Raw genomic sequence first — 23,068 nt, forward strand, 5'->3', positions numbered from 1 at the left:
AATGCTATGGTGAGTTGCAGTCATGTGAGCATCAATTCCAGTGTTACCTGTCAGCTTCCTACAAGAAAGGACAATAGGGAAGCCGGCAGGAAGTTGAAAATCACTCATGCTCCCATTGCTTTTTTGCCTGCCTGTGGCCTTTCTCTTCATTTAGGTAATGAAATATCTCTGAAATGATGACTCAGCAGGTCACAGATTGTCTAGTTATTACTAAAATGCAAAGATTTATCTCAAGATCTATTTAAAATGCCATTTGTGGAAATGTTTCCACATATTAGGAGAAAGGTGTGTAATCTGGTAATGAACTAATACTTGATTGCCCTTGTCATTACCATTTGTGTTGACTTCTGTTTAGGAATAAAACAGTCTTTGAAATGAAGTTAAGATATGAAATTCACAGTCTTCAAGTTCAACAACAATAATAATAATTATATTTCTGAATGCACAAAGAGTTTACTGCTTGGCAAAAAATTAGTCCAAATCCACGAACACACCAAAAATCTGTAATTGAAACTTTTAATCTGTCTATATGTGTATCTCTCCCTGACTGAGAGAGAAATAGAAATGGCTCTTGATTTCTTGAACAGTTTCCAGAATCTCATTCATACTTCAGCACTAGTGATTCCTATAGCCTCCAAACCCATAAGTTGGAATGAAAGAACATTATGATTGAGAAATCCAGGAAGCTTAACACATACTGTTCCATTCTTTTTATTTATAAATGAAAGTAATCTACCAGAATGACAAAAGCAATCTCTGTCTGCACCAGATTCCATGCAAAGGAAAAATGAAAATGGATCAAAACTGTTCTATCAAGAACCTTGGATCTGCATAGCAACTGACTGCCATAATTCAGATGGTGAATTGGTGCTAACTAATATTGCCAAAGCAACAGAAAATGAACTTTGGAGAATCCAGAAGAACACTAAATATATTTCCTTTCTAGTCACTGGATCACTCTTACACACCCAAAATTATGGATGTATCTTTCCTTCGACATGCAAAACCATTTTGCGGTCATGAGGTATGACATATCTGGCAAGCAATATGCAAACAATAATTTTGGAAGATATACCTTCATTATTTACAGATAGCTGCTAAAGTATTTGGATGGGATTTGGAAGCAAGAAAAGTTATGCTCCTTCCCAGAGTTCCATTGGAATGACACAATATTATGACATAGTCATTCCAATTCTTAGAAGGGAAGAATGGCTACGGTAGAAATTAAAATAGTTTCAGTTCATTCTAAAAAGTTCCTATTTTTGCTTGCCTCTAGGCTAAATTTTCCCAGATCTCCTTTGGGATATCTTTGTGTCTTTAAAACACACTTGAAACTTACAATTACTAATTGTAGGTCCTAGATTGTTTAAAGGATGGAGCTAGTACTTCCTTAAACATTTTTTGGCCAGAAACTAAGTACTTATTATCTAGTTTCCAATTCTAAACTTACATTAGCAGCACATTGCATTTAACAAATGGATATGACAGTCAATGATGTTTTCAAGGACTTTTCTTATCACTTTTCATTTGATATAAATCATTTAACACACCCTGGTCATTGACTTCACAGTTAAGAGAGAAACCTGCAGACTGCAATCAATAAAGTATAAGAGCTTCGTGTTTAGGCAGAAATGTAAGCTAATATTTTCTCTTACTAGCAGTATAAATGGTGCAGATGGAACCTGACAATCCTGGAAAAAGTGGCATTTTTATTCAGCATGAATAAAAATGATCTAGAGAATTATTAATGCAAAACTTGATTTGTGAAACAAAAAAGACAACAAGAGTTAAATTTGTTGTTAAAATTATATTGAAATGCTTCTCTCCTTGAGTTCATTTGAGTTTTTCAATAAAAAAATTCTTCCATTGTTATATAAATAATAGATATATAATAATGAAAATTATATTTAAAACCACATTCTCAATATAGCCATGTCTGCAAATGTCTAAAAATGAAGAATATTCTGTTTAAGCAGCAGAATAGAGCTGGAAAAATATAATGCAGTAACAACATTTGCATTAAAACAACATCTTATATTTCAATCACATTTTCATCCTTGCTTGACTTTCCAAATTGCTGTAATCTGTCCATGAAGAGGAAAAGAATTTCAGCAGTAATTTTCTGAAATCAGTAGGTGGAAAATATAGTGCAAACAATAATGAAGGAAGATAGTATATTGCATTATAATGGTGGTATTTATAATATTGATAATAATTTACAAAAATATGCCTATATTCTGTACAAAGCATCTAGTATTATGTAAAAACAAGATTTGCCATCAAACATATTTCAGTGTAGTTAAAATAGCATGGAATCCATTTAAAAATGAAATTACTTGCTTAGCTTTGAGGTAATGTAGCTTCAACTTTTTTAAAAAAAAAAAGTAATTACTTGCTTAGCTTTGAGGTAATGTAGCTTCATTTTTTTAAAAAAAGTAATTTATTGCAATTAATAAAATATATATTGAAAATTGTACTTTCTTGTGATTTCTTTGTTATGTGTATTACTGCCAATTGTCTTTATAACATGTAATGCCTGGTTCATAACATCTTAGGAGATAAAGAAATTTTGAATCTACTCAAGGCTAAAAAGATCTATGTATAGAAAAGTCAAGTATAATAAATAGAATGCATGTATACTAGATATCAGAATTATAAGAAATGAGAGGATGAAAAATGCTACTAGCATTCTAGAACTTTTCTTCTTAGCTTTTGAACATGTCTGGTTTCTAATCAGTTTATATGAAGTTGCCTTATGTTGGATCATACTGTAATATTGTCCCGTAATGCAGCAGCCTGGGGTAGCGCTGGTATTTTAGTTAATACACAGATCAGTGCTTGAAATGTATATATTCCATATACAAAGTATAAACTTTGGCATTTATAAATGGTTAGGACCCTTACATCAAAAACAAGGTTCTCAGGGTGAACAAGGTTTGGGGGTTTCTCTATAGAATAAGAAAGAGTTAGCTTATACTGGAAACAATTATTTATTTATTATTTATTTATTTATCAAATTTATATAGCCATCTGTCTCAGTAAGGTGATTCTGGGTGGTGCAAAACAGTTGGAGACACTTTGGTTTAGTGGTCAGGGCAGTAGGTTAGAAGTAAGAGACCATGAATTCTAGTCCCACCTTAGCCATGAAAACTAGCTGGGCAACCTCACTGTCTTTCAGCCAACCCATCTTACAGGGTTGTGAAAATAACAAGAGGAAGGTATGTTAGATATATTCGCCTGCTTGAGTTAATTTATAATTTGATTGATAGATTAATTGATTGCTTGACTGATTTAAATTGACTTTGGGCCGTTCACAATATACTGAACCATAAAAACAGAATTCAAACCAAGATAGGTTTGAATTCACACTACACAAAAACACATCTAATAGGGAATCCTTTTTTCTTATACCAAGACTTGAGAGAACAATCACATCTTTAAGGGCATATGGAATGCCAACAAGATAGGAACAACATGGATTTTAGGGAGAATCTCATTCAGAGGACAGGTGCCAGGATAGAGAAAGTGTTTATAATAAGGTTTTGTAAGTAGCATGGATTGAAAGTTGAAAGTTACCTTTCAGACATCCCTGATGACACTTCTGTTCCTAACTTCTTATAGCTTAAGGCCAGGAAGGACATATGTCCACAGCTACTTCCCTTGGAGTTCACTACATCACTTGCCCTACACTCCACTACTTTCAATTTATACTAAATTGTTTTAAAAAGTAAATTAAAAAAACAGGAATGTTAGAAAGCATAGTGCTGGTTTCTATTTACAGCATTATTTCTGCCTCCCTATTACTAGCCCTAGAGGACCTTCTCAGTAAGTCAAAGGTTGTGGGAAGTTGCAGCCAAGTGCTTTGTTTGGAAGTTTGTCCTCCTTCCCAGAACAAGACGAAGTTAATCTGAAGTGATAGGAGGCATCCTATAGGCCAGAGGCGATATTATAAAACAACTTCATTTTGCTTGTAGTTTGATTATATTATGAACGGTCTTGCCAAGGATAGCAATCCTTTTTTGAATAGGTAAGGCTACCATATGGGAGCCATTCTGTGAGTGTGCTTGAAAATTCTTTTAAAATTTTAAATATGCTAACTCATCCTCTGAAGGTTTGCCTGATGCATGATTAAGAAAACACAACCAAATTTAGTAATAAGAAGGATGGAGAATCTTGTTAAACTACAGCACTATCTAGAAGAAGATAAGTAAAACAAAGTGTTGCATAATACCCCACCCCATCTACCATATGTACATTTGGGTATTCCTCAACTTATAACCATTCATTTAGCAACTGTTAGAAGTTACAATGGCACTGTAAGAAATGACTTATAAGCTATACACTTACTACTATCATTACAGCATTCCCACATTCATGTGATCTAAATTCAGATACTTGGCATGTATTTATGATGGTTATAGTGTCTGAGGATCATATGATTGCCCTAAATCATGACCTTCCCAGCCAACTTCTGACAAACAAAGTCAATGGGGGAAGCTGGATTTGTTTAACGCCTGTGGTTCATTTAACTTTAGTGATTCATTTAACAACCATGACAAAAAGGGCCGAAAAATCAGGCATGATTCACTAAACAACTAGTTTACTTAACAGTGGAAATTGTGGTTGTAAATTGGGGAGTGCTTGTACCTCTGTTACCATAAAGCATGGGAATAGCCATTAGGGTGATGCTAAACCATATTAGATTGAGGAAAGGCATGGGTCTCTTCTACAAAAATGCTTCCCAAATAACAGAGTATATACATTGACAGTGCTGAAATGGCCAACAAGACTCAACAACATTTGGACTGAAAAGTGTAAAGAAGTGAGAGAGGGAACAAGGTACAGATGTTTCAGAAAATTAATTCTTATGTATTTATCACTACCATTATTTCTTTTCAGGAACAAACATTGTGATACAATGAACTGTCCCACCTTAGAAAAAAACTGGAGATGAAGTTTACAGTGTGGTTAGAAGAAATTGATTAGCAAATAAAGGAACTCACTAAATTTCCCTACTCATTTGAAGGAAGTGGGCATATTGTCATCAATTCAAAATTTTAGAATTTTATTTGCAATATAAATAATATTAATTGAATTAATTTAAACATTAGTTTAAAACAATGGAATAAGGAATATTCCATTGTATGATAGACTCCTACATTGGAGAATCTGGGTCTCAAGTAATATAGCAAAGTTTTAATTTTATTAGATAATTCTTTTTTCTGAAATTAAAAATTAAAACTGCAAGCAAAAGAAATTCCTTGAAATTATGAGTCAACTGTTTGACTTAATAACCATTTAAGTTTCAAGAAAAAGTTAGATTTTGTATAGATCTAAGTTGTCCATATTTGCCTCTTCCAGATGCAATTAGTAGACAATGGCTACTGAAGAACTAGATGTTGAAAAGAAGTTGCTTGAGAGGCTATTAATTAAGCAGAAGAGGAAACAAGAGCTAGGATTTCATGGAGCAGCAGCTATTGGAAAGAGAGTTCACTATTCTGCATGTGATAGAAGTATAGGTGCTGAATCTTTCCAGTTACACTTCAAATTACAAATATTAACACAAAGGCCAATCAATTTCAAGGCTTCTGTTTTAAAGCTAATTAATCTTGACGTTTTTTTAAAAAGCTGCAAAAAACAGCTTTTCCTTATGGCCTTTCTAAAGGTACTTTTTCAAGAAGCAACTGGACTTTCTTTGTTTTTCCTAGAAGAGTTTCACTTCTTATCCAAGGCATGGGAGGGGCTAAACTCTGAACAGCTGTTGTGTTTTTACCAAAACAATCATGGCTTAATAGAATGGGGCCGGGCTAGGTAAGGGTGGGGTTTGATGGGTCTGTGCTTTGTTTGATGTATATAAGACACTGGGAGAAAACCACTCCCAGTGCTAACTTTGTTTCCACACAGTATAATAAATCTGGTGGTTGTTTAATGTTCCTGGTTTCTGGCTTTCATTGGAGCTCAAGCAGGACTCATTACACTTCAGTTCTGACAGAATGATGGAGAATGAAAGGATTTATATTCCTTGCAGTCATCTTGTCTTTAGCACTTCCGCTAAGACCACTTGCAGATATATCTATGTCCTCAGAGTCACCTGAATAGTGCAAATGAGTGTGGAACCTTCTTGGAACTGTTGAAAGGATTGTTTTGTAAATGGGAAATAGGTGGTGTGGTGTCCCTCTGTTGAGTGAGGGCTGTTCAGTTTTAACATAGATGGCCTCTTTGACCCCTCTTTCAAACCTGTGGTCCCCTCTGTCCAGAATGTGGACTTTGCTGTCTTCAAAAGAATGGCTTTTGTCTTTTAAATGCAGATGGACTGCTGAATCTTGTTCTGATGGGTTTGTTCTCCTATGTTGTGCATGTGTTTGTGAAGTGGTTGTTTTGTTTCTCCAATGTATGATCTGTACATGTCTCACTGATTGTACTGCATATATCACATTGCTCAGTTTGTATCTAGGTGTTTTATCCTTGAGATGGACAAGCTTCTGCCTTAGTGCTTTCTTAATTCCATAGACATTTCCTTATGGTCTATTCTTCCTTATGGCCTAAAGAGATCTGAGTGGCAGGAGAAGATGCCAAGAGTGACCAGACTGAAGGGCCGCAGAAACCAGTTGAACCAACTGGAGTCATAAGGTTTCTGGCATGAAATATATCATTACATGCTAGTCCATGTATGACATGCCATATGCTTGCTGAATGGATGAATGAATAAATAAATAAATAAATGTCATTACAGCTCCTATCTTCAATACACTGTACATTAATACACTATATTGCAATGTTGCAGAGGGATACTGAAATACTGGTGCTGGCATCCAAAATGTGACCCAGAAATGTTTAGTGGGCTATCCTTGGGGCAGAACAAGGAGGTTGTTTGGATTTATCCATTTAAGAATTCAGTGAATTAATTTAAGATGAGAACATCTCAAACTGTTTGTGGATGTTGTTATTACTCTTTGTAAAAACATTTCATTGAACTGAAGCCTAGCAGTCAAGCTACACAAGGAGCCATGGTGGCGGAGTGTTAGAATGCAGTATTGCAGGCTAATTCTGCTGACAGTTTGATTCTGACCTGCTCAAGATTGACTCAGCCTTCCATCCTTCCGAGGTCGGTAAAAGGAGGGCCCAGATTGTTGGGCACAATATGGTGACTCTGCAAATCTTTTAGAGAGAGCTGTAAAACACTATGAAGTGGTATATAAATCTAAGTGCTATTGCTATTTCCCATTTACCACCATTTACAAATCTTACTGTACCTCATTACTCCAAGTTGTATTTAACTCTGAATTCCTCATCAGGTTTGATGCAACATTATAGTAAGCTCTGCTTGTATTCGTAATTCTGTCCCCTTATTTTTCTCTCTTTTAATAAAGTTATAATCAGCAGTTTTGCATAACATTTTTGTTGAGCAAGATCTAAAACTATTTATGAATCTATATAGACTGTGTTGAGCTGGCAGAATAGACAAAAATCAGAATTAAAAAGAGGAAATATTATTCATAGGAAAATTACTGACTTGAAATGCCCATAAACCAAAAAGTCGAATGAAAATCTGTGGTTCTGTTATTATGCCTCCCTTCATTTTTTAAAGAAGCTCTTGTATTTTGGAACTTCACTTTGTTGACATTGATTGATTACTCATCATAATGAAAGAAAGAACAAAAAAGGTCAGTGAGCAGATGCTTGTGACTTGAGGACTCTTGAGTTAAAAAGACCACTCAAAATTGAAGAGATTGTCCAAACCAAAATGATAATAAAAATGCAACAGGTTTTAAGGTCCATGAATCATTAGAAATAAATTAACTGGATCAAGCAAGGCTTTATTTTCTGGACAAACCATGGACAGGATTGGGCTGCCCTGCTGATGTGAAATATGTGCAATTTGCAGTCCCCCCCCCCCTTGAAATAAGGAATGAGGCATCTGGGTAAAAGAATCAGATATTTGGGGACCACTTTTTAAAAGGATATGCCTAGCCCAGTGAGGAAATTAACAAAATGTAATTACTTCGAAATGAAGGAATTGATTTTGTCAAATATGAATTATGAACAGTGCCATTTTAATGGAAAGTGCTAGTGATTTCTGCACTATGTTCATGATTTGGGAGTGGGAGTTTGAAATGCTTATTATAATCAGTTTTATGCAATGCCCTCCCAGCCTTTATAAATTATATTTTTATTTGGTGCTATAAATATTTTGGGGTAGAAAGTAGACAAATTACTTAGTATGCATCGGAATGGCTCATTACGAAGCAGGTGCAGAATAGTCATATGTATATGTATGTGTATATATGTGTTTATGTCTATATGTGTGTCTATGTATATACACACACACATATGCACAAGCATATACATGCATGCAGATACAGCGGTGTGTGTGCATATATATATACATACACACAATCTGTCCTGAGAAAGACTTGAAGATTACTGTCTTGATTTTGTGTCTTTTTTTAAATGCGAGAAAATGTGGTAGATAAAGGATCTAGGAAATGCTATTTGATGTAAATTAACAAAAATTCGTGATACAGAGTTAACCATTGATATAGTCTGACAGTAAGAAGAATATGGTAAAAAGGCAAAGGAAATCATAGGATGGCTGTGTGCTACTCTGACGCTGAATCAGTATTATCTTGGCTATCAGATAATGCAGTTATCATTAATTTTCACATTTGCATTTCAATCTTGGGAAGGAAATGACTCTTGCTGGATGAAGATAAGAGCTCTGTACTACTATAACGAACCGTCATTTTATCCTGATGCTTTATATATCCATATGAAAATGAGTCTGGGTGTTGAGAAGGAATGTGCATCCAGGAATGGGTCATAGAAACATTATAACAATGTGTCAAGATTACTTAAGACTTCAGTGTACTTTTTAAAAAATAAGCACACTAAATACATCTTCTACATTGAAATAAATTAGTGTTTCTCAACCTCGGCCATTTTAAAATGTGTGGATTTCAACTCTTAGAATGCTTGCTGGGGAATGGAATTCTGAAGTTGAAGACCATATATCTTAAAATGGCGGAGGTTGAGAAATGCTGAAGTAGTTGCTGAATGAATGAAAGTCAGGCTCCTCTGTTGCAAAATAAACTGAACTTTAGGATGGATGAAGATCCATCACACAAATATGAAATACTCCATATTGTGGGTAGCAATCAAGATACCATGTTTTTAGTTTAATGGAAGCATGTCTGTGTGGTATGTTACTTACATTACTTTCTGTAGCATAGATAAATCATGAATACACTATTGGTTCACACCTTGTTCTCATAACAGTTTGAGGGATGTCCATAGTCTAGGAATGTATCCCAAGATGTGTTTCTTAATTGGTTTCTTTTTTCAGTCTATAGCTAATTTCATATCTATAGGGGAAAGTATTTCAGGCAAAAAATGTACTATGGGTATGCTATTTATAAAGATACGTGCACATTCACAGTACTGAACTGGTTTCTTACAGTTTAGTTTAGCATGCAGATTTCAACCTTGGAACACAGAAAACTTAAGATATGATACTGAGATACAGCTTTATGAGAATTCTGTCACTTTTTTGATTTAATGTAGAAATAACTGCTATATCTCAGAAAATCCAGTTGTGAAGTTCTTTACTACGTAGTATAAAGAAGTAGGGCACTTCTCTGCACAGTCCAATATACTATTCTTATGTGGTTTCTATCCTTAAAATATGGAGGACAAAATAGCTGGGTCATAGGTAGTATTATAGTATGGTTGGAGGCAAAGCATGAGTACACTGAATTTCCTGGACAGATGTTTGTTAAGTGTGGACAAAGGGTCACAGTATATCCTGCGTCATTGCTTGGCTCATTGGCCTCAATAACATACGTGTGGCAATGCAATGCTAGTCCATATCCACAAGGGACAAACTGTCAGGAGGAAAATGAAAGCCCATTTTTAGACATGAAGATATTTAGAAGTTCAACGTCCTGTAGATTGTGCAATAAAGGATTTAGAGTTAGAAATTCTATTGGGAATCAACAGACATCTGCATTACAATACATTATTTCTTGTAGTTTCATGCACCAAGAGACCCAGAGAATCTGGCAGGAAGCTTTGCACTTTTCAGCTGTCTCCACTGTATTTTGGTCATAAAGGCAATCACATACTCTGGTAATTGCATAGGACTAGGAAACAATGTCAGCTTCTGGAAGCAGATGGGTTGAGAATCAAAAGGGGCATGTAATTGGTCCACAACCATTTTGCTCTTTGTTGTGTTTTTCTCATTAATTCTGCCAAGATTATTCCTGCATAGCAATAATTTTGAACTGTTGAAGGACGGGTCTGTTAATATATTGAACAAGTGTGCCCAACATGGAATCATTTTGGAGGAAAGCTACAGCTGAACAAGTGCCTGCAAACAAAGAGTGAGCTAGGAGAATACCAATTCTTGCTAAAGCTATTTTTCATTTGATTTTAGTTCATGTTTCTTGTGCTTTTATACACAAAAATAGTTTCTCTAACAAGATTTTTTTCCAGTTCAGTGGAATCAGTTTTGCCTGTTCTTTGCTTCAATGCAACTATTAAATCAGTACCAAAAAGATAAACTAATTTATATATTCAATTTCCATGAACATGCTAGAGTAATCTGTTAATCCAGAAATATTCAATTGTTAATAATTATATTAACATGCCTTTAAAAAGTGGCATTATTTTTCAAAAAACATAGAAAACAAGTTCTGCCAGGATGAAGGTGGTCTAACTTCTATTCTAAGGGCAACTTCCTGGTTTTCTTCCTATCATTGATCCTGTGCGTTTACTTGAGGACACCTTAGTGTGTCAGCCTCTATTATGAGAATTGTCCTTCAAAAGGAGGACGGACAAAGTGGGCATTGTATAAATTGAAATAAGTATATAGCCTTCTTGAGAAACAGCCAAAAAATTAACTGGTTGACCTGAACCAGATAGATAGCATGCCTGAATTCACTGAAATAACAGACATGATCTCCCCATCACAAGACCCATTACTAGTCTCCCACTGATGACTCAGTCCTGACCCACTAATTCACACTCTCCAATGACCCTTACCTGAAGTCCCTCTTCATCACAAACCTCTCTGATAACTCAGATCTGGCCCATCACAAGTCCCTCACTTGACACTCCCACACCTGAAGGCCTTATATAAGTAGAACACTGACACAGACGTCCACTAAATACTGCTGAAGATGTTACCTAGCCTGGTAATGAAACATTTGGAAACCAACCCTCAAGCTCGGAGAACGAACCTTCACCCTCATCCTACACCCAAGCTACAGATATTCACCACTTTTGCAGACATGATGCTATATACATATTTGTAGCTTACTGTAATGTGTTCTGCTTGAGCTTCCCTTGGAGATCACTTGGAAGCTATATCTGCAGGAGATGAGGAGTGAAGGATATATTGAGTATGCACTTGTATCCTTTTGCTCTGATTGCCTGTTGACATCTTGATGCAATTCAGAATTTTGACTAGTTATCATGTAGAAAGTCCAGCATGACATACAGTAGGACCTGCTTATTAGAGGGACTGCCTGTCTCCATATATTTTTTCCCATCTATGTAGATCACCACAGTGAGCACACTCCAGAAGCTATCTATGAAGCAATGTCATCTTATAGGACATAGAATGTGTGTCTTCTTAGTGATGGTTCCTGCCCTGTGGAATTCATAGTCACCTAGAGATTGATATTGCTCACATCTTTCTGATTTTCTGCAGTCTGCTTAAGAATTGATTGTTCTTCCAAACCCAGTGGTAGATTGGGAGGTTAGCGACTTTATTTGGTTATTAGTTATTTGACTTTTAGGGGTTGGGTTTCTGCTCAGCTGTCCCTGTCTTTTTTTCTATTGATATGTTTGGGTTTTTTTTTAATTTTTACTTGTAAAGAGCCAAAGTCGTTATGGACTCATGTGTTCTTGAAACTGAAATAATATAAACAAACAGAGAAGGAATGGGTGCATATCAGTCAGCATAGCAATGAAAACTATACATCAAAGTTCTTTCTTTTCTACTGATCAGCTGCCTGGAAGGAGGGATTCGACTTAGCATGTGTATGAATATATAAATAATTCACCCTCAAAGTTCTTGTTAGCTTCTAAAATAGACTTTATGATGTAAACAATAATCTTTTGAGTTTACCTTCTGGTCTTTGAACTCATTCTGTTAAGTAGCAATAGTAGTAGCACTTAGACCTATATACCACCGCATAGTGCTTTACAGCACATTCTGAGCGGTTTTACAATGTCAGTTTATTGCCCCCAACAATCTGGGTCCTCATTTTAGTGACTTCGTAAAAATGGAAGGCTGAGTAAACCTCGAGCCCTGTCAGGATCGAACTCCAGACTGGGGGCAGAGTTTGCCTACATTAGTGCATTCTAACCACTGTGCCATCAGGGCTATTAATATTAAAAAAATATATTTGGAGAATTTATAGTCCATTAAGAGAAAAAGAATGACAAATTTACATGAGGTGATGAAGAATGTCTATGAGAGAAAGTATATGAATGTACAGTATATACCTATGAATGTATACTGTATGAATGAATTGCTATAAAATATGTATTTATACTTTTCATCTATCAATCAATCCATGTGGGAATATGGAAGTCTATGTACAATATATATATATAGTGTGTGTGTGTGTGTGTGTGTGTGTGTGTGTGTGTGAGAGAGACACACAGAGAGAGAGAGAGAGAGAGAGAGAGAGAGAGATGGAAGTACAAGGAAAAAAACCATCAATCCTAACCTTAATTATCAACATCACCTCTTTCTCATATTTTCACACCACATGTCACCATTTATCTATTAGTGCCTGTGCACAAAGTATATGTTTCAGTGAAAACCTTTTGAATAATGAGGGACTACATATGAACATCAGGATAATTCTATTTCCACCTGAGATTTGTCTTCCCTTCTCCTCAGTACAGAGCGAGTATATTGGGGAAGTCTAATTCTTCCCTTCTTACAATCCCATTTAAATGCTCTTCTGTGCTGCTACTTACAATTCTCCCCCTCCCTTCAAAATTAAAAGTATCTTCACTCTACAGTTTATGTACACCTTGGGTGATAGACACTGAACAGTTGAATAACAGTTGAATAAGACCACGAAGCCACACCTTTCTTAATCATCTGCCTGGCAAAGGTGATTCACTGTCAAATTATACAGTGAAATTCATGTAACTTCTTGAAGATGGTGGGTTACCAATCTATGAGTGAAATATAAACTCAAGAATACGTTTCTTGGGAATGTTTATATAGTCAGGGGAATTTATAAAAATCTGCCAATCACTGATATCCACTGGAGATTATGCATAATGCTTGAAGATCTGTGTATTCATTATATTGACTTGGAATGTATCCAAACTCAATGGAGAATATACGGAATCCTAGAAATATAAGCATGTTTCCTAAAGTCTCTTAGAGAATATGTTTCTTGTGAACAGTAGTCTTTATGAATAAATTATTTGCAAATTCAGCGTGATAAATGTGCGGAGTGGTTCATGTTGTCCCTAATATAATTTAAATAATACTTGGTTTCTATTCCTTCCATGAAGCAGATGATAGTCTTAATTCTAAAGCTAGTTGTTGTCCCTTTTGTCATTACTTTGTTTTTTTATATTTAATTTTAGTCACATTTTTATATGATTTTTGAGTTTTATAACTAGTGTTTTCAGTTCCTTTACATTTTTGGCTATCAAAGTAGTATCATCATATTTAGCAGAGATTATTCATGTTTCCTCTTTCCTCCAATTTTAAAACTGCACTCATCTTCCAATTCAGTTTGCTTTAATGTACATCCAAGTAGATAGATTGAAAAAATGAAGGAAGAATATGCAGCCTTGTTGTTCTCCTTTGCCAACCTGGAACCTGTTTGGCATGTTCTCATGAGGACAATGGGATGTCCTCAAATTCTCACTTTCTTACGCACATATACAATCAGTGGCCTGTCTATAATCAATCTAGCACATAGTCACTTATTTTTATTATTCTTTGGCTTTCTCAATCAGCCTGCATCAACAGTCTCATGTTCCTTTTATAAAATCAGCATCTGCTTTTCCATGAATTCTAATCTATGTATTCTAAGTATTATTTCTGTTACATGCCAAAATTAATTTGATGAAGCTGCACTAAGGCTGAGTAAAACAAACACAATTTTCAGTGTGGGAGCTTTAGAGAATAATGATGTATTAACTGTATACATTTATTCCAAAATATGTCGAGGTGAAATAAAATAGGTGGGTATTAAGGTATAAATGGATTTTGGTGGATAATAATATAGATAAGATAATCCATATTGGGCATATTGAAGTTGAAAAACTCTGGTTTAGACTATAAATAATATATATATGTATATATATATGTATATATGTGTGTGTATGTGTGTGTATGTGTGTGGGTATATATATGTGTATGTGTGTATAACATAGCAATATATACTACAGTATGTGAAACTTCACACGCTGTTTCAGCTTGCATGTAGCACTGTTTAGGCTTTATTGCTATTTATGTACATTAAATGGAATGTAAAGGGAATTTTATATTCCTAAATCTGAAGCAGGCTTGAAAAATCAGCATTTAAAATATATCATTTTATATTTTATATATTTTTTTCAGAAGCATTTGAATGATGAAATATATCCCTTAGTTTATAAATGAAATATGACTGTATATTGTTCATTAGCACATGCATTTTTCTTTATAACCATTGCTTTCATGAAAGGATATAAAACTTGAGTTATCCTAATGGCCAGCCTTTTGCTGTTGTGGTGACAAAATTGCAATGAATAAATAAGTCTAACAGCAATAACAATAAAAAAAGAACAATAATAGAAGGAAAAGAGAGCCAGTTTGTCTAGTGATCAAAGCATTGGCTAGAAACCTGAAGATTGTGGGTTCTTATCCTGCCTTAGCCATGAAAGCCAGCTGAGTGACCCTGGGCTACTTATCGTACTTTCCGGCATATAAGACGACTTTTGCAAGCGTTAAAATTGGCGTTGAAGTCAGGGGTCGTCTTATACGACAAGCCGTCTTATATGCCGGAAATAATGGTAGTTTCCGGCGTATAAGATGACTTTCTAGGCATGTGACTCGGCGCCGGAGACAGGGGTCGTCTTATACACCGGGTCGCCTTTTATACGGTACTCTCTCTCAGCCCAATTGATTTCATAGGCTTGTTGTTGGAAAAATAGGAAGAGGAAGGAGTATTAGATGATTTCGCCACTTAGAGTTGTCTATAAAAATAATAAAGATGGAATATAAATTGAATAAATAAAATATGGAGTTTGAACCAAGAATACAACCTACTACTATACACAGAGACAGACATATCAGTCCATGGTAGCAAAAACTCAGGAGTCTGATAACACTTTTTCTGAGTGCAGATAGTGCTCATTCAGTGATCTCTTTGGACAGCAACCACTTGGCAGTTACAGAGATGATAAAAAATAACTTTGCAAGCGATGCCTGCATTTGTAACCTTTGCAGGGTATCTCTCTGAACCACATGTTCACCATTACAGATAGTCCTTCAGTTACGACCAACATAGAGCCTGCTCATCATGGTTGAAACTTGGGTTACAAATATGATTGACCTGATTTTATGACCTTTTTTGTGTCAGGCAGTAAGTGACTCGTTGACCATGAAATGAATAACATAAATGAATGTTAAGCAAACCAGTGGTTTGCTGTGGGTGCAGGTGTGCTGAAAACTGAAAATAGATGCCAGTTTTCAGCAAAACCATTATAAAACGTGGTCATGTAACTATGGGATGCTGCAAATGGCTATAAATGCTTCCTGGTTGCCAAGTGCCTGAAATGTGATTTCATGGCTGGGGTGGCAACTGTTGAAACTTTGAATCTGGGTCATAAGTACCTCCAGGGAGGTCCATCATAACTTTGAACAGTCACTAAATGGCCATAAAATGAGGAATACCAATCAGTTAGTACACATTATCCTGTGCTTGACCCATTTTCCCCATTTTTGCAGAGGAGAAAGATATCTCTTCCCTTGCCCTATCCCTATCCCCATCCCTTCCTGAGTTTTTTCTTGCAGTTTAATACATCCCTAAAAAAATACGAATTGCAAGTTAACAAGGTTAACTTGTGGACTTACTGAACTGCTTGGGATCATGTCCTTTTGATACTGAAGTAAAATTGTAAGCATAGTTGCAGTTGTGGGATTTTTACTTAGAGATTGCTTTGCTTAATGACTGAGTTGGCAGCCCCAGGTGACAGTGATTAGTTGGTACACCAGTCACTAAAATACTCTGTAATAGGTCATGAATGTCTCCTATCTTAAGTGGACTTATTCTTAAAAAGGACACACAGAAGGAAAACTGACAATCATAACTGATGTCTAGTTTAATGAAGAGAAGGACGAGGGGGGGGACATGATAGCAGTGTTCCAATATCTCAGGGGCTGCCACAAAGAAGAGGGAGTCAAGCTATTTTCCAAGGCGTCTGAAGGCAGGTCAAGAAGCAACGGATGGAAACTAATCAAGGAGAGAAACAACCTAGAACTAAGGAGAAACTTCCTGACAGTTAGAACAATTAACCAGTGGAACAACTTGCCTCCAGAAGTGGTGAATGCTCCAACACTGGAAGTTTTTAAGAAGAGACTGGATAGCCATTTGTCCGAAATAGTATAGGGTTACCTGCCTGAGCAGGGAGCTGGACTTGTGACCTCCAATGTCCCTTCCATCTTCTTCTTCTTCTTCTTCTTCTTCTTCTTCTTCTTCTTCTTCTTCTTCTTCTTCTTCTTCTTCTTCTTCTTCTTCTTCTTCTTCTTCTTCTTCTTCTTCTTCTTCTTCTTCTTCTTCTTCTTCTTCTTCTTATTCTTCTTCTTCTTCTTCTTCTTCTTCTTCTTCTTCTTCTTCCTTCTTCTTCTTCTTCTTCTTCTTCTTCTTCTTCTTCTTCTTCTTCTTCTTCTTCTTCTTCTTCTTCTTCTTCTTCTTCTTCTTCTTCTTCTTAACTTAGATTCATTTCATTTTATTTTCTTCATTGTAATAATAAACAGAAGTTTAAATCCAGCATTCCTTTCCTTTTCCCCCCAATCATTTAGGGTAAATTAAGAATTTCTGTCTCTTCCTCCCTCCTCCTTTTCTCTCTAGAACAGGGGTTCTCAACCTTGGCAATTTTAAGACTTTAAGCAAAGCTGGCTGAGGAATTCTGGGAATTGAAGTCCACAAGTCTTAAAGTTGCCAAGGTTGAGAACCCCTGCTCTAGAGGATATCCAGATCCTGTTTTCAGTTTCCCTTCATTTGTTTTTTGTTTTTATGTTCTAACCCAGATCATTTTAGTACTGATTTCAGTACTTTTGTTAGTCTCCAATGACTGTTTCGACTTCTGATGTTCGATTTTGAAAAGTTACATTTGAATTTTTGTCTGTATTAAGTACTTGTCTGAAAACATAACGTCTACTCAGTGATGTGTTCCTAGAAGGATAATAAATGTTTTATGGTACTGCAAGTGTGTGCACAAAGTTACAAGACATGAGACAGATTAGCATAATGAATCATCTGTTTAATAAGAACACAAACATCAAAATGATTTTTATTATACTAAACAGAAGGTGATATTGAGCAAACTATTCTAGTATTATATTACTAGCTTATCAAATCGTAATAAATATACAAGACCTTTTTGCCATTTTCAATGTTTTAAAGAAAATGATTTCATTTTTTTTTTAAAAAAAAGAGCCATCAATCTTGGTGTTGGAGAATGCTGGAACCTGATGAAACCAGCTGAAGAGACAAACTGAGTGTATAGATGCAGATTAGGCTTCAGAAGATGAGGATATAAAAGGGATTTAATGGTAGGATGGATTATAGAAATCCTTGTAACAATGTTAAATAATTATCGTTCCAGCTGAGATCAAAGCATTGCTGATTGAACCCCCTCAAGCTGTTAATACAGAGTATCTTGAAAAAAAGGAGGGGAAAAGTCCTCAGAGATTGGTCAGCCTATACTGACAGTGTCCTCTGATCTATAAAAGTTTCAGCTGCATTGAAGGTATCAGTTGTGTAGGAGGAAAAAACCTTGTCAGGATGACTAGTATTAATTATACATGGCTTTTTGTGGGGAGGTATTGGCTCTGTGGGGTACTTGCAGGCTTAATTGTTATTGGAATACATTTAGCTTTCTATATATAGGGCAGAAGGTGATGGTTTTCACTTGTTAAGCAGAAGGCTAATATAAAAACCTAATGCAACTCTGAGAGTGTTTCACATAAACCCATACAAATAAGCTTTGTAAGTGTTTTCAGTTGTGATCCAAAGATACATAATTTCATGATTTTTTTAAAAAAAATGCAGAAGTTTTATTTGGTAAGTACTGGTATTTGTGGAAAGAAAATAGATCTGTTGTGTGGAAGATAGCTAAATGAGTTTTCTGTAGTACAGGATGGATGGATGGATGGATCTGCTTTCTCACTCAAGTCCTTACTTACATCTCAAGTCCTTACTATTCTCTTTATTTATAAAGAAATGTAAAGTTTGGTTAAGTCTTATTAAAAACAAAATCAACTTTCTCCACCACAGTATGTCAGTAATATACCGTATTTTCTGGCGTATAAGGCGACTCGGCATATAAGACGACCCCCGATTTTGGCGCCGATTTCCATGCCTAGAAAGTCATCTTATACACCGGAAACTACCGTAATTTCCAGCGTATAAGACGACTCGGCGTATAAGACGACCTCCGACTTCAGCACCGATTTCAAAGCTTTAGAAAGTCGTCTTATATGCCGGAAAATACGGTACTTGCCAGTCATTAAGCTATTAAAGATGAAAAGCCTTTAAAAAAATTGTCCAATTCCATTTTCTCTCACATTAGAAGAAAAAACATTTTCTCTCTATGTCAATTATTTATTAATTCATAATATATTCAAACATTGATAAATTCTCACCATCAACATTCTCTTTTCCTTTTGCTCTCCATTAATGTTTGCCCAGGTATCACCATAATCTTTATAGTATAAAGCCCTCTATTCATCATGACTTTTAATTTTTCCTTTAGTGTAGAATGCTTATCTGTTGTGATGTTCACCATAGTAGGGATAATCAGCAAACTTTTCAACAACCTGTACTTTTAAAATGTGTTTAAAATTCAAAATTTCTTAGAATTGGAAGATATTTGGACAATTGGATTGTTATTCTGTTTCAAAGAGGATTGATATATATCATTTCTCAATAAAACAATTCAGCAAACATTTAAATTAAAACCCTATTTCAAAGAGGATATATATATATAATCTCTCAATAAAACAATTCAGCAAACATTTAAATTAAAACCCTTTAGAAATGCAGTGATTTTGGAAGACAAGGCTGGCAGATGTCTTCCTTGGAGCAAAGAGTGAAAATGTTATTCCATTCTTATTTAAATAATTGTTTGAGATCATTCATGTGATTAACTAAGAAGGAAGGAGCAAATCAACAATAGAACCAAAGAAGATAAAATTTTACTCTCAGCAAAGGGCTTCTGCAATAACTTTGATGTCCTTAGGCTTTCAAGGAGTATGAAAATACTGTGGCCAATTGTGAAAATGTCCTGTTTTGACTGCCTATTTCACCACTTAGCTTTTTAAGGTAAATTATATTTATTTTGTATAATCTCACAACTATTGAAAATATCTATACATAAATTGCTGATTAAGGATAATATCATTTTCAACTGCTGCTTTTTTAAAAAAAAGTATCACCAATCATTTTTACATAAGATTTGGTCCAAAGTCTCAATTATTCAGGCAAAAAATTCTACTCAGATATATTTCCAACAGCAATATCATTTATCATGGAAAAGCAATGCTTTCTCCTATTTTCCTACATAATGCTCCTTTCTGAAACATGGAAGTTCGTGGAATGCCTCCAATAACATAATATTCAGGCAGTTATTTACTGGAAGAGATGTTCCCTAAAATATGTAGATCTTCAACCATTTACTAACTTCATTATCATTACTGAAACATTGAATTCTCCAGCAGGATGGCTGTAGAATCCAATGGATGGGTTCTATGACAGCCTTCCTGCCCAGCAGACTGGGTAAAAACTTTGGCCACACCCTTCCTTTGGGCGTGACCCCAGTTTTGACTCAGTCTCGAAGCCCGTTAGCTGTGCGAGAATTAGCTCCTAAAAAAATTCAACCAAAAGAAAAATTCTTCCCTTTCCCTTTCCCTAGATTCTCCAAATTGACAGGCAGAGAATCAATTTAGTTTACTGGCTCGGGGTTCCGAGCCGTCGCCAGATCTCCATTTCCCGGACGATTGTCGGAGTGGTGAGAGTACCCCCGGGGTCTAGGGCTTCTAGCCAGGGGAATTGGGCCGTTTACCTGCGAGCGCTCGCCAAACTCCGGTGCGCTAAACAGCTGATCGGCGCGGGGAATTTACAGCCTCAACGGCCGGAAGAGCCGCTGCGCCACTCACTACATCAGCTGAAAGGCGCAAGGATTCTGAAGCCGAAAGGGCCGCTTAGCCGAGGATTCTATCGGCGCTCCAGGGAGGACGTTTTAACAGGCGCAGAAACCCCCTCTCGGATTATAGCCCCCTACAAATACTCGTGGGGATCCGGGGGGGAGCTGGCGTAGGATCCAGCCTCTCGGGGCCTGCCAAGCAATCTACCCCGACATTTAAGATCCGCCATTTTGAGCCTCGTGGCTCCATCCTCAGCTTACGGTTGGGAGGCGTGGCTTCCTCTCAGACACCATTTTGTCCGGCCTAGTTCATTCCGCCATTTTGGTGGACCTATCATCCGGAGCTTCTCTTGATTACAAAGAGATAATTGGCAGTATTCGCCTGAGCAATAATACCTACAATATATTGTATTAAAGAAGAGGGAAGGGAGGAAAGACACTACTTCATTTCAAATCGTGGTCTGTTTTTACAGCCACAGATTGGGGAAAACGTTTACCAAATTTACAATTCTGATTCTATTAGGTCTGGACCCTGTCCATTGACCTTGGTGAAAGAGGTGAGGAGGAATAAATTCTATCTAACTGTTCCTGCTGTGACCTTTAGTCACTGCCTTACAGGATCCTCCCGTCCAAAGGAACCTGTCTGTCCGGCCATTGTTTGTCTGTGCAGAAGAGGGCTTTTAGTCCCAATTATCTGCAACTGATCTGCGTACTTTATTTCCCCACTCCAGGTATTGCCTACTCGGGGTACGTGGCACAATGGCAGACAATGTCTCGTATTCAGCTATGCAGGTCCCTCAATTGTCCCCCCCACAACAACAGCAAAAACGCAGATCCTCTGAATCTGAGGCGGGGGGGAAGAAGAAAGCCAAAACAAAACATCTTATGCAAAAGGGACCATCCAAAACAGCTGAGCGAGAGGCCTCGAGGAGACATTTGGCTCTAGAACGACAATTTGCCAGGGCACAGAAGTCCAGCTCCAATGTGACAAGTATGGTTTCCCCTGTCCCATTGGTGGCAACCACGGCAGAACCTACTGCCCAGGAAGTTCTTAAAACTTGGTCTCCTCCTGGGGAAACTGAACAGTTGGATTCCTCCAACTCCTCTTCACCAGCATCTACACCTGACCATCCTCCCACTGCCGCCACGTCCAGTGACAGAGCGCAGGAGGATATATGGTCGGCCCAATTTCAGGCGTTCGTGCAGAATGCCTTTTCCCAGTTTATGGCTTCTAAGAGACAAGTGGCCGCTCATCCATCCTATAAGGGACGAAGTAGGGCCCCCCCTACTAACATTTCGGAGACTTCATCTCAGATAGGAGAGGGAGACTCACTAGATCTTGACATGACAGACATGCCCCTTTCGGAGGATGAGGGCACCGCACCTGAGCAGGCGACAAGCTCTGGCCTCTTTGATCCAGCGCTCCTCAAATCACTTCTGATAAAGGCAGTCTCTACGGTCAACTTGACCTCAGTCCAGGAGGAGAATCCCTCCACAAGCAAGGAGGCAAACCCTCTCTTTGCCAAAAAAAGTTCCACAGGACAAATACATTCCCTGTCCGGAGGTCTTCCTCACCACGGTAGAGGAACAATGGTCTTCCCTTGCAAGTCCACCGGCATCCAATAGCGTGGAAAGGAAGCTATTCAATCTTTCTCCTTCCTTTTCGGATATGCTAGAGGTCCCTACGGTAGACAATCCCCTGATCTCATTATTTTCTACCTCTGCGATTCCAGGAGACATGGCGGAGGCCCTGAAACCAGAGGAAAAGAAATTTGAACATTCCCTCCGTCGCTCCCACATGGCCGCAGCCTGGACGGCCAAAGCAGCAACATCATCGTCATTCTTCGCCAGGGCCTGTATCATGTGGCTGAGGGAGCTGCAAAACACGGTACCTCCAGATCAGGTCAGGGTACACCAAACTTTGGCCAAGATCCTTGCGGCCTCACAATTTATGGCGGATGCTTCTCTGCACGCAACCAAAGTATGCGGCAAGATCCATTGCGGCCACAGTGGCCTCGTGTAGACTACTGTGGCTAAAGAATTGGAAGACAGATCTGAAATCCAAGTGGCGTCTTTCGACGTCCAAGTACAGTGGATCATTATTATTTGGATCCATACTGGATCCACATGTAAGCGAGAGTAGAGACAAGAGAAAAATTCTAGTGCATCCATCAAAGAAGTTAGACAGGAGAGGCAATCAGGAGTTTCGGAGACAGGGTTTCCGCCCAAGCAACACCTGGGACTGGAGACAGCCCTTTCAGTCAGGGCAATCCTGGGACTGGCCTAGAGGCTCACGATCCTTCTACTCGAGGCAGGATCGACCCCAGGATCGCCAAAACATGGGAGCCAGAGGCCAGTTCCAGTCCAGGCGTGCCTACAGAGGATCAGGAGGTAGATCCTTTAAACGCACCAAGTGACGCCAGACAGTGCGCTCCCATAGGGGGTCGACTAGGGAATTTCATCGAGGTCTGGGAGCAGACCACCTCCGACGCCTGGGTCTTGGAGACGATCAGGCATGGCCTGACCCTAGATTTTTGTTCTCCCCCACCAAACCGGTTCATCAGATGTCCCATCTCCAGAAAGGCACACAAGGCAAGGTTGGTAACCTCGGCCATAGCACACCTCCTGTCAATTCAGGCCATAGAGAAGGTACCAAAAGGAGAGGAAGGAAGAG

The 23,068-nt window shown here is 37.5% G+C and overlaps 1 protein-coding gene across 1 annotated transcript in view; it reads left to right on the plus strand.

Annotated features, from left to right (window-relative positions):
* The window catches only part of ZFPM2 (zinc finger protein, FOG family member 2), a 342,462-nt gene that overhangs the window by 82,405 nt on the left and 236,989 nt on the right, over positions 1-23,068 (plus strand). The window lies entirely within an intron of this gene.

Source organism: Crotalus tigris, unplaced genomic scaffold, assembly GCF_016545835.1.
Source record: "Crotalus tigris isolate CLP2741 ecotype Arizona unplaced genomic scaffold, ASM1654583v1 scf7180000024384.25900115:4084858, whole genome shotgun sequence".
Classification (NCBI taxonomy): domain Eukaryota; kingdom Metazoa; phylum Chordata; class Lepidosauria; order Squamata; family Viperidae; genus Crotalus; species Crotalus tigris.